Consider the following 12,195-nt stretch of genomic DNA (forward strand, 5'->3'; position numbering starts at 1 on the left):
AGATATTACCTAATATATTCAAGGGAAAGCATTTTCTGAAACTTCCTCTTGTTAACAATTCAAAAAAAAAAAAAAAAACCAAACAAACAACAAAACACAACTTTGATTGTAATGGAAAGAAACCCAGAATTAATTAGCTCTTCATCTACTCAAGGTAAGTTACTACTTTCCCCACACTGTCTCCAGCCCACTACACCTCCCCTCCTCTTCCTCTTTGAACTCACAGCTCAATGTCATATTAAGAGGAAGGGCTCAGTACTTACATCAATCCAGAGTGACAATCCTGGATCTGCCATTTAGATTACTTATCTCTGTCCTCCTTGTTCCTTTCAATAAAAGAGAAATGACAGCACTCACCTGAGTAGTCCTGGGGAGGATTTAGTGAGTCCACATAAACACCCCTTTAGCTCAGTGTATAACACTGGTTCACTTCATGCTTTGGATATTTCTTGCTGCTCAGCCGATGCAATTTGTTTTTAAAATGGACAAGTTTCTTTCTCTTCCTCTCTCCTTGCTCCTCCCTAATCTGTCCCCCTCTCTAATCTCAGGGGAAATAGGATTACCTTTCTTCACAGTCTTAGATAGATTTTTCTTTTCGGTCCTTAAGCACACACCCACCTATGAATGAAGTAATCCAGACTTTGGGGATGGTACTAGAAGATCTCAGAAACATTTATCTCCCAAATTAACGAGTAAATTACAACTTCAACAGAGAACAGGAGCAATGTAGCCTTTGTATCACCTCTTTAAAAGACCATCATTCCTGTTGATGGGCAGAATCACAGTGTTTGGGACAGAAGCCTCTTGGTTTCTCCTTTGCTAGCCAATCAATAAACCTTCTTTTTCTTTTTTCTCAAGACCTTGTCTTTGTTATTGGATTGGCATTGAGGATGAGGATGGAGCTTTCGGTTACAGAAGGACAACTGTGCCCCACACTCTTGGCCTTCCTGTGCCCTTGGACCAATCCCCTGCATAGAGATTAACAGGGGTTCACTTGATGCTTTGACAATCTCTCTTGTGGCTTTGAAACTTACATATATTTTTTCTTTTTCCCAATCTTCTTTTCCCTAAACTTCTCCTCCCTGATTTTGTTTTCCTAATCTTCTCCTACCTGATCTCCTCACTGATCTCCTTTGATATTCTTTTCCCTAAACTTCTCCCTGATCTCTCCCTAATCTCATTTTCTTTGAATTACTTCTATAAAAGCCCCCTGCCCCTGTGGATGGGCAGAATCACAGCCTTTGCAAAAGGACTCCCCTGTGTTTCTCCTCTGCTAGCAAAGCAATAAACCTTTTTCCTTTTTCTCAAAACAGTGTCCTCATGATTGGATTGGCATGGGGATAGGACAGAGCTTTCAGCAGAGATATTCATCTGGAAAGTACATAATGAAGTAGAGCCATGCCATATAGAAGGATGGGACTGGGCTGGCTTGTCCCTGCCTCTGAGAGGCTTTGGTGAAGGGGCTGAGTCCGAGAAGTTTACAGTGAGGAAGAAGATGAAGCCACCAAAGTTCCCAAACGCCAAAAACATCACGGTGTTTCTCCAAATCGAAGTTGAAATTGAAATGATAAACCATAAAATAACTTTACGGAAGTCCGTGAAGGTCTGCTTTTACCCATGACAACCCATTTGGGGTGTTTTGGGTAAGTACTGAATATCAAATTCTTTTAAAAATATTTCCTACTGGGCACCAATCTCCAGGTGCCCTGAATACATGTCGAGTCTGGCTACCTGGTGATCTAGTCCTGCTTGCACCAAGGATCCCCTCCAGGTCCACTGAAGCAGGAAAGCTAGCATGGGCAGGTGAGGTAGAGGGGGAGCTGCATTTCAGTTCCTGCCCTGTCTCCAGCTGGCAGCTGGACCTCAGGCCAGTTCTCACCACAGGGCTCTAGTTTCTACCCTGTGAAAGGAGAAGACTGGGCTCAGACCATTTCTGAAGTTCTCTCTAGATTTAGGCTGTAAGCTTACTGTAATGCATCACTGCTGATCCCCAGCTGTTCTCGGTGCTGCCCCATCCTTTCATTCTCACTGTACCAGGCTGCTCAGTGCTGTGCTCAGTGCTGCAGGTCAGCAGAGCTAGGGAGAATGGACCCCTTCATATCACACTTTATGATGAAGCCATTCGGTTTTCTGACAGGATTCACTGGGCTAAAAATGTATGAGGCACAGTCTGTTCCCCACCCTGCAGGAAGTCTGGCTGTTATCAGAACACGTGAAAATTCATGGCACAAAAGCCCACAGCACAAGAATTAGGTACCCCTTATTCTTCCTGTCCCCTTTCTGCCTCCACTCACCAGAAGGACAGAAATCACCACTGGATATCTGGCTTTGTGATTCTTGATTGCTAAGATGGTGGGCGCAATTGTGAAGGAAACAGGGAGAAGACAAGACACCTACACCGACTAAGGCCTACACTGACAAGACACCTAAGCTGCTAAGGTTGGGTAGTCTCGAAGGGATGCTGTTGTAGCTTTGATGGTTGGAAAACTGGGACAGGCACAAAAAATGACTGTGGGGCTAAAGAGAAGCTCCAGTTTGGTGCTCCCTGCAGTTTGTAGATAAACTCTTTGATTTAAATTATAATTCTCCAGAGCTGTAAAGACTTTCTTGAGAAGAACAGCCTTCCTCACTTTGCTTTGGAAATTCTGTGTCACTATATTTCAAGGTCAGCCTCAAATATTAAGCATACACTACACCTGACCTGAACAGAGGCCTATTTTTAACTGTGGATTTTTGATGATGTATAAAAATCACTCAACTTCATTCCTCTTCCATACTCCAAATCTACACAAAATCAGGCAAAAAAGAATACACCTGATGATGGTTTTAATCTACATCTCTCACCTTCTTTACCCTCTGAATTCTCTCCAATAAAGCCTTTACCCAACAAACACTTATTTCTCCCAAGGGAAAGCAATAATTGAATAAAATGGGGTTAGCATCAGCATCACAATGTCCCCCTTCTGGGTTCTCTTTGCTTACTGCTTTCTCTGCCTGGAACATCCGGTTTTCCAGTTCTCCTTATTGGTTTTATCTCTGTCTGCATCAGTGCCTGTTGGAGGTATTCTTGAAATCTCCATGCCAGTAACCCTGCTAATCCTTCCTTGATTCTCCCAGAGCATCCTCTGCATTTCTGCCCTTCCGAACTTTTCAACAATTGCCTGCTTTTGTGTATCTTTCACTGAACTGTAAATTTGTGCAGGACAGGGATTATAACCTACGTTTGCTTTTCCAGGGCCTAGTACAGCACCCAGCACAAGGAAGGAGTGCAATAAATACACAGTTGTAAGGCTTACCACAGTCTTCAGCTGGATTCTTAAGAGTGACACTGTAAGGCAGGAATCACTGGTCTCCTTTTACAAAGAAACTGTTGCTCAGAGGGTTTTTTTTATAGACTTTCTGAGCCTTCAGTTCTGACACCTATGGCTCCTAGGTTCGACTTTCACAGGACCACATTCTAATCAGCTGACTGTACAAATATAGAAGACAAAGGCGAAAGCACTGATCCTCTGATGTGGGCGTATGCTAGAGACCCACACAAGTGAAGTACAAACATACAAAACATTCTAATATGGGCAGAATAACTGTTCTGAAAGCAGGAATGCTGATCAGATATGGAGATGGAGTTTACATCAATTCTTTTCTCAAGGACCTTTTGGTCCTAGAGCTCTGCAGAAATGTCTGGTACACATGAATTAGATACAAACAAAGTTTATCTGGTTATAAGGTCATGAAACAAACTGTCTCTGGTGAACTGCCAACACTGCCTCAGACATCTTGAAAGAGCTGCTTATGGGACAGCTGCAAGCTGCCAAAGTAGAAGTAACTTGGATGTGGCTGATTCCCCATTAGGCTCAGGAAGCAACAAGGGGCAGGAAATGCAGGCAGCTAACAGGCAGGCGGGGCGGGTGTGGGTCTTGACTCTTTGTGACCCTGTGGAGCACTTGAGTTTCTCCTGAGCTTAGGAAAGTGGTTTTTAGCACAGCTGTACCCCGTAATAGCATGGAGTAGCCTCTTAAAAGCACCCAAAACTAGCTGTTGCATTAGTTGGCCTAGGGTGGCCCTTGTGTGGGCATTTGAGTTGATTAAAAGCTCCTCTGCAATTCTCACATGCAGCCAGAACTAAAGGCCTGGGTGTTTTCAAAGTAGCTCACCTGGTTGATCCAAAATTAAAATGACAAGCACAACAGTAACACAATTTGAAACTTTCTTTATCCTATATCCATTAGTGTTTAAGACACTTAGGTAAACAGCCACTTAAGTTAGGTCATGGGGGGCATGTCCTTTAAGAACAGATTAGGAACCCAGCCCTTCTTCTTTCTCTCCGTTTTGCTTCCTGGCTGTCATGAGGTGAACAGGAATCTTCTGAGCACCCCAACTATGATGAACTCTGCCACCACAGGCTCAAAGTATCAGGGCCAAGTGACCATGAATTGAAATCTCTGAAACCCTGAATAAATAAACCCTGAATAAAATAAACCTTTGTTCCTTTAAGTTGAAAATCTCAGGTATTTTGTCACAGAGATAAAGAACTGACTTAGTGTACCTATAAATGACACTGAGATTATATAAGACCACAGTATCTAATAATGGTTAAAACACTTGCCTGTTAGAGCTTTACACTATGTAAAATGTTCAGTACATATCTGCTGTCATACCTTTCTTTTCCTATCCCAAAGAGCTGGGTATAATATTCTGGAGTTTGGGGCTCAGTCATTCTGTCCTGAGCCTTACAAATTATACACAGATGCACACTGCTTTAAGAAAAAATGATAAAGAGATCACTAGAATCATAAAAGAATGAGATGTGATTATTCATTTTCTCAGAGCTCTTTTAAGACATCTAAAAATAATTTAGCTAACAAAAGTTCAAGGTCTTAGCAATTTTTCAGAAGCTCAAATGCTGTATAAAATATATGAATAGAAACATGTAGATATGAAGATATTTTAGTAATTTAAGGATTATATAAGTCAAATCTGTTCACAGAGAAAATTGGAAACTAAAGATAAGCAAAAAGAGAAATGAATACATATATCTTTATGTAAAACTTTCAAATCAACATTATGCTACTTAGACGATACATGTACTACACAGAAAAAATTTTATTACACATACATCTATACACAGTTTTGGGAGCCTGGTTACAGCCAGCTTGAGTTGCCTCTGAAATTACGCAGATACACAGTTGAGAATTTTTCTAAGTTGTTTGTTTGTTTACAATAATGGTTTGAAAAAATATAGGAATTTAAAACTCATGTCAAATAAGAAAAACAAACTAAAATTCTATCTCAGACTTTAATTTCATTTCTCAAACATGCTCACTATAGTATTATCATTTACTCAGCTCCTATCTGTCCTCAGATAAGCAAGTACAGAGGTCAATTAACACAGGTCACTGCTGTCCCTGAAACCATATGCTCACTGCATGATACCTGGGTGGAATGGGAATGGAAGACCTTGGTAGGTAGGCAGATTTGGGTCTTAGGCTGACAATGAAAGAATATAAGCCTGTTGCAGAGAATACAGCTTTTTTTACCTTTTATAATATGGTTCTTTCTGAACTTGACAGAACTTCCCATACTGTGTAAGCCAATACCTTTCCTCAACTGTAAGATACAGAACACTTATATTCTTAGGAAAAGAGACAAATACTTGAGTGACTACTTATATTGCCTTTAATGAATACACTCATGCTGCTCACATGCAAATAGTGGTAAATATATATTATTTTTCTATAATCCACTTTACCTAATATTGAACTCATAATGTACACTAAACTTATTGGTTTTACTCTGTTCTCAATTCACTGTTAGCCAATTCATGTCACCAGATCCTGTCTGATTTACTAAATGATTAAAGTTTACCTGTCTAAAGTGCTATCTAAAAGAATGTCTGAGATAAGGAACCATCAGAATTTCCTATGTTCTAAAATGTAACACACAGAGATAAACAAGAATCACACTTTTACTGTACATTCCAATCACCTGCCAAGCATTTCCTCTCAAACCCTCATGCTCTGATGCCAAGAAAGCTATGCACTTGGCCCACTCTGAGAAAGTACAAAGTGAGAGACACAAGGAGATATGAGCTGTTATAACAAATGACAAAGCCCAGGTGGCTTAAACAAGCATTCATTTCTCATGGTTCTGGAGGCGAGAAGTCTGAACTCAGGGTGGCAGCATGGTTGAGTTCTGGGCAGTGACCTTTCCCAGGATGCAGAGAGCTGACTTCCCTCACATGGTGAACAAAGGGCAGAAGAGCTCCCTGGAGTCCCTTTTTTAAGGGCAATAAATCCCATTGTGAGGACAGATCCCTCATGACCTAATTATCAGCAAACAGCCCCAACTCCTAATACCATCATATCAGGTTTAGGATTTCAACATGTGCATTTTGTGGGGGACATAAACATTCATACCATAACAGGAGCCCTCTGCTTTCAGCATACATTGTTCCAATGAGAGTTATAAGGCAAGGATTTAGCACATTTAAATCTTAAATTGATTGGGGGAAAAAAGCAGTCAAAAACTCAAAACACCAATTATTTGCAAATACCAAAGCAGAACAAGCCAAACTAACGATTAAATTACTCCAGATATGCATGCAATTAAACACTCATTTTCTACTATGCTCTACTGAAAAAAAGATCAAGTCTGTAAAAGGTCTTTAAGTCTGAAGACCAAGGGCACATCTTGAGGCAGTGTTTTACACTAGACACTGAAGCACCCAAAATGATAACATAACCCAATACAGTACAGATAGATGGGTTTTCTACTAAGGAGTATTACTGTTAGGGAAGAATTTACACCTGGGGACACAGGAATGTTCTTAGCAATCCTTGGGAAGCTGTAATTTACAGTACTTAGTTTTATTTTCAGATGATACTTTTGTTACCAGGGAAAGGTACTAATTCTCATCTTACAATTCTAGTCTACCTTTTCTTCTAGCTTTTTAGCAAACAAGGTGACATTTTCATCATAAAATTACATGTTTTCTAGAACAAAAACATTAAGTATACTCATCAAGTATACTTGGAAGCTGCATCACGTTCTGGCCCACTGATTGCCCCTCTGTTATCTGGGTATGCCGAGCTCACATGTGCCTTGACAACTCTGCACCTGCTTATCCTTCTGCAGGACTGCTCTTCCTCAGAACTTCTCACTGCTCCTCTTCTCATCATGCATGGCACAGATCCCCTGTCACCTCTCCACTGAGGCTTTCCTGACAATCTCCACCCCGATTCACTGTCTCCATTGCATTTATAACTATTTGAAATTATCCTGTTTATGATTTGTTTGCTTGTATATCCATAAGCCAGGACCTGGTCTATCTTGCTCACACTATATTCTTAGCACCTAGAACAGTGCCTGTCATGTAGGTATTCAATAATTGTATGTTGAATGAATGAACTAAATTAACTTAGAAGTCAATGAGAGGTCATATGAACATGTAATTGCAAATGAATTTGTTTGATCAAACCTTTCCTCTGTACGCTGAGGCTGGCAGGAACACTAGAGACAATCTACATTGATTTCAGGAAAGTATTTAACAAAGTCTAAATAATAACCTTGTGAATTTGACAGAAATAGCAATCTAGTGACAGGTCTACAGATTCCTTACAGGCTGAACCACTGTATCAAGGGAGCTGAAAAATGGAGTAGGAGGGTGTCTCTGTGTACCTGGTCCTGCCTGACCCTACACTGTTATCAAAAGTCTGTGAGGTGAAAAATTTAAACTGCGCAAAGCCGAAAAGGATAGCAAATGGATGGCAGAACAGAATCAGATATTATCAAAAACATCTCTGCAGGTTGAAACAAACAAGGATATTTAATAGGAATCATCCTAAAGATTTGCATATCATTTAAAATTCTAAGATTAGAGAGATGGACTTTTGGACACCTGTCTGAACCAGCAGTAGCACCCATGAAAAGTCCTAGTGTTATTATTATGTGAGCTTCCTGTGGGTCACCCACATGATGTGGCTACCAAAATCATTACAAGAATCTAAAAGTGCTTTGGGAGGATGAACCAGAGTTATAAAAATTCTAAATACAAATTTCATGTTTGATTTCATTCAGTAACAGTTTCTGAGCATTCCTGATGTGACAGGCATTACAGACAGGACAGGAGCTGAAGGCATAAGAGACTGAAGGTCCAGTGTGGGGGACAGAATTTGGGTAGGGAGGACAATGGAATAGGGGCAAACTCTAAGTCATGGGAGCAGAGTTGTCCAATCCACATGGATGGGTTGGGGAAAGTTCTCCAGAATAAACGACTTTTGGAAACAGAAGATTTAACTCAGAGAGTGAGGAGAAAATAAGTGAAATCAAGAGCTCAGCACAGTGCCAGGCACACAGCAAATCACAAGAACAATGTTGGGTACAACTATCATTATCATCAATACTGTTGCTGTTGTTATAGTAATTATTAAGAATGAATTCTCCTTGACAGCTCTTAGAGTAGAATTCCAACTAATATATGTAGAGGAAATGATGGAAACATAAAAATCAACCATTAGGCAAATATTTTAGTAATTAATAATCACTAGAGTCCAAGACTCATTGATGAATGCTAAAATTAATGGACAAAAGTATGAAAAACAAGACATTTGCAATGTCTCAAAATATCTTTCCACAAGAAACTTATTACAAAGGGGGAAAACACTGACACCACCCTGACCAAGAGCTCAGTTAATATCCCCAGGGATAAGACACAGCAACATCATGTTCATCTTGGTATGATTAACTGGGAAGAGCGTGTCACTTCTGTGGTATTCTTGCTAAAAATGCATAATCCCAATCTAACCATGAGAAAATACCAGAAAATCCAAAGTGATGGTGAACAAAATAACCAATCAGTGTGCTTCCACCAAAATGTTAATGTCATGCCTCCCTGAGGAGCTACCACAGACTGACATAGACTATAAGGGATCTTGAATTGGATCCTACAACAGAAAAAGGACATCGGTAGGAAAATTTGAGTAAGGCCTCTACATCAGGTAACAGTGTTGTATGAGAAGATTGATTGCCTATATTCTATCATCACCCTTCAACATGTACGACATTAACCTCAGGGAAGCCGGGTGAAAGGTAGTTAAAAAAAAAATTTCTGTATTATTTTTGTGACCTTTCCTTGAATCTAAAAAATATTTCAAGATAAAACATTAAAAAAACTGGATACACCTGAGCCAGGAAACCAGCGATTCTGACAGGAGATAAAGGGAAGGCGGAGAGGCTGACTCAGACCTAAATTTTAGTTACTGAGACTACCAGGCTAAACTATGTCAGGAAGAACACTGAGCCGATGATGGAGTGTACAGAGCCTGGGGCTATAAATACCAAAAAATTGGCTCTAACTAAAAGAATGTAGAGAGAACTGCTCTGAGTAGAAGAGAACTGGTTCTCAGGGTATAGCCAAATGTATTCTTGATGACTCAGCTCCAGTATCAAGAGCATTAATCAACAAGGTTTTATAATGTGGAGGCCCCAGGGCTTCTGGGTGTGGTGTACAGCCCCTCTCCTGCAATGCTGCTAGAGTCTTGGTGCCTTTTCTTTAAAAAAAATAATAAAATAAAATAAACATCTTTAAAATATGGATTTAGATTTACAGAAAAGTGTGAGGCTACCATTAGGAGTTACAATTTACCTCACACTCAGTTTCCTGTTATTTTATGAGTACAGAACCAACCACTAGGGTCCATGTTTCTGGAAGATTTCCTAATGCTCTGTTTCTGTTCCAGGATCCCATCCAGGAGACCACACTACATTTATCAGTCATGTCTCCCTAGGCTCCTCTTGGTTTAGCAGTTTCTTACACCTTTCTTGTTTTTGATGACCTTGACAGTTTTGAGGGGTACTCGTCAGGTATTTTATAGCAGGGCCCTCAGTTGGGATTTGTCTCATGTTTTTCTCAGGATTAGCCTGGAATTATGGATTTTTGGGGAACACTATCTTAGAAGTAAAGTGCTATTCTTACCACATCAAGGGGAAATATTAACATGACTTTTTGCTGTTGATGTTGACCACCTGGCTGAGGTAGTACTTGTCAGGTTTCTTGTCCTTTCCATGCTCACCTGCTGGATGGAACTCACCAGACACAGCTCACTCTTAAGGAGTGGCAAATTATGATTCATCTCCTCGAGGGTGAAACACCCACATAAATCAGTTGGACTTCTTTTCTGCACAGCCTATTCTTCCTCATTTATTTACCTTAGTATGAATTAATATTTATTCCATAATTTGGACTATAGATCATTGCTAGTTTATTTTGGGATCAAACTGTAAGGTTCTGTGTCACTTTGACAAACCTCCCTCACTGCCTGTGGTTTTTTTTTTTTTTTTTTTTTTTTTGGAGTACTTCCTGTTTCCAGCCCGGCAAGATATGCCAGTTTCATCTTATTCTTATTTTTACATTCTCTGCCCCAGCTCTAGAAACTAGAATCAGCCATTCTGCCAAGAATACTGGTTCCTTTATAGAAAAATGGTATTAGAAACCAAGATCTGGATACAAAAGGAGATTGTTACTACTGGGGCACTGTTGCTTCTAAGCCTTGTTAGCTGACAAAAGCAGAGAAATGTACATCTGGGTGCTAACTCATGTACATCCACACATCTGTATTTCTATATGCATCCATCAGTACTAACCATCAAGCTAACCATGAACTCATACCAATAACTCAAAGTAATCCATCACATGGGTCATTTCTCCCCTTGCTTATCTATAACGTGCCATTTCAAAGAAACTGGGCTCCCACCACCCATCATCCATTTACTTAATTATTCACTACCAGTATACACATGTAGTGATTTCAGAATTATTAACCTGCACCCCTGGGAAACACCTTTATCAAGTAGGGTACAGTGCTTATATATAGTTTCTTTGCATTTAGTTTTATAGTCTCCACCCTTGTCTAAGAAATCTCTTTCCCTGTTGTTCCCTAATCTGTCATTAGCCAAGAAACTAAATAAATGAGTTCTGTTAATATTACAAATATGCCAGCCTACGGGAACGCCTCAAATGCCAAGCCCAGGGCTCTCTGACCTGTCCTACATTCTAAATCCAGGATACTATTGCAGAAGAGTTTTGATTACACAAAGTTTAAGAGGACAGCAAATGGAATAGAAAGAGAATTAGCAAGAAAAACACCTTAACAGATTGAAAAATAGGCCAAAATAAGAATGGTTAGATTAGTAGGGATCAAATTAAATAATTTGATTTTCAAAACTCAAGAGTTCAGATCAGGGTCAGAGGACTGGTTTAAAAGCTGCTGCTTTATCTGTGATAAAGATTTCGTGTTTTCACAGATTTTGAGTTTGATGAGGCAAAGAGAGATTAACTTGGTCACAAAAGACCATTACCAGGACAATGACCAGGATTGAACAAATGAGGGTCCCACAATTTTTGCATTTGTCAGATCATGCCTGACCCTGATGATTTATTCAGTTTTGGACATGGAAGTCCTAACTGACATAATGAGATGAGCCAGAGTTGTAAAGGGGCTAGAAAAATTAATTCAAAAGCAGTTAGTGAATACTACCATTGTATAAGGTATTATAAGATGTGCTAGTATCCAGGGATGATAATGATGAAAATAATAAACTAGCTTATCATATCCAACAACTGCTCAAAGCACTTCACATGTATGTATTAATTTAATCAGACAAATTACTTCTTGGTGATTCTCCCATATATTAAAGTTTCCAGATTTCTGCACATGAGAATTCTGCACATGAGAATGATGACTAGTTCAACATGTTGTATCTAACCACTTATTTTCCCATATCTTACATGCTTTTTTCCTAAGTTTTCTTCTTTTAAAAAGTAAAATTTAAATAATAAATTACCAAGCCATGCATGGTGGGCCACACCTGTAATCCCAGTGTCTCAGGAGGCTACCAAAAACAAAAACAAACAAACAAAAAAAAATAATAAAAATATAATAATTATAATAATAACCACCAAATCACTTGGTAGTCTATTATTATTAATTTTATTTATTATTATTAATGTTCATCACTTGGTATTGATATCTAAAAAGTACTTTTTTAAAATTTTTTATTGTGGGTTGTTCAAAACATTACAAATTTCTTGACATATCATATTCCACACTTTGATTCAAGTGGGTTATGAACTCCCACCTTCACCCCATACACAGATTGCAGAATCACATCAGTTACACATCCATTGATTTACATATT

At 39.3% G+C, this 12,195-nt stretch overlaps 1 protein-coding gene across 6 annotated transcripts in view; it reads right to left on the reverse strand.

Annotated features, from left to right (window-relative positions):
* Nucleotides 1–12,195, reverse strand: part of Lrrc8d (leucine rich repeat containing 8 VRAC subunit D) — a 112,232-nt gene that overhangs the window by 31,520 nt on the left and 68,517 nt on the right. Inside the window, exon 3 of one of the 6 annotated variants that reach the window (XM_048814488.1) lies at nucleotides 264–326. The exons of the other annotated variants lie outside the window; for them this stretch is intronic. The gene's annotated coding sequence lies outside the window, so the exon portion shown is untranslated. The remainder of the gene's footprint in view (nucleotides 1–263; nucleotides 327–12,195) is intronic. 6 annotated transcript variants of the gene reach the window in all.

The sequence above is a fragment of the Marmota marmota genome, unplaced genomic scaffold, assembly GCF_001458135.2.
Source record: "Marmota marmota marmota unplaced genomic scaffold, marMar, whole genome shotgun sequence".
In the NCBI taxonomy this organism is placed as follows: domain Eukaryota; kingdom Metazoa; phylum Chordata; class Mammalia; order Rodentia; family Sciuridae; genus Marmota; species Marmota marmota.